Source organism: Tachyglossus aculeatus, unplaced genomic scaffold, assembly GCF_015852505.1.
Source record: "Tachyglossus aculeatus isolate mTacAcu1 unplaced genomic scaffold, mTacAcu1.pri scaffold_121_arrow_ctg1, whole genome shotgun sequence".
Lineage (NCBI taxonomy): Eukaryota > Metazoa > Chordata > Mammalia > Monotremata > Tachyglossidae > Tachyglossus > Tachyglossus aculeatus.
Genome location: NW_024044850.1, coordinates 873177 through 873945, shown reverse-complemented (window position 1 = coordinate 873945; position 769 = coordinate 873177). Strand labels below are relative to the sequence as shown.

Sequence of the window (769 nt, the reverse complement as noted above, 5' to 3'; positions counted from 1 at the left end):
TAGCAGAGGGCAAGAACCAGGGCAGGGCTCCAGGTACTCTCCCAAACCCCTAGTACAGTTGCTGTCTTGTGCTGTCGAGTCCTCTCCGACCCATAGCGACACCATGGACGCATCTCTCCCAGAACGTCCCACTTGCATCTGCCATCGTTCTGGTAGTGTATACAGATTGTTTCCTTGGTAAAAATCTGGAAGTGGTTTACCATTGCCACCTTTCGCACAGTAAACTTGAGTCTCCGCCCTCAACTCTCTCGCTTGCCGCTGGTGCCCAGCACAGGCGAGTTTTGACTTGTAACAGATTCCCTTCCACTCGCTAGCCATGGCCCAAGCTAGGAATGGAACGGGTAGGCCTCTGCTTAATCTCCCTCTGGTAATCGAGACTGGTAGAGTACTGGAAACTCTCCAGGCATGACCCTGTGAGGGGCCTTAGTACAGTGCTCTCCACATAATAAGTGCTCAATGATTGCCCGACAAGAGGAAATGGAAATTCCTCTTTGTTTAAGCCAAGCGGCTCTGGGCCGCTTGGCCCAACCCTGGTCTCAAACCCTGCCCGCTCCCTGACTTTCCCATCACTGTAGACGGCACTACCATCCTTCCCATCTCACCAGCCCTCAAACTTGGCGACATCCTCGACTCCGCTCTCTCGTTCAGCCCTCACATCCAGTCCGTCACCGAAACCTGCCGGTCTCACCTCCGCAACATCGCCAAGTTCCGCCCTTTCCTCTCCATCCAAACCGCTACCCTGCCGGTTCAATCTCTCATCCTATCCTGA

General features: G+C 54.2%; 1 non-coding gene across 1 annotated transcript; it reads right to left on the bottom strand.

The window, feature by feature from the left end:
* Positions 1-284: 284 nt before the first annotated feature.
* On the bottom strand, positions 285-421 carry LOC119922715. Its single transcript, XR_005448704.1, has one exon. It is a non-coding gene; the product is annotated as a small nucleolar RNA SNORA7 (small nucleolar RNA).
* Between the last annotated feature and the right edge of the window lie 348 nt (positions 422-769).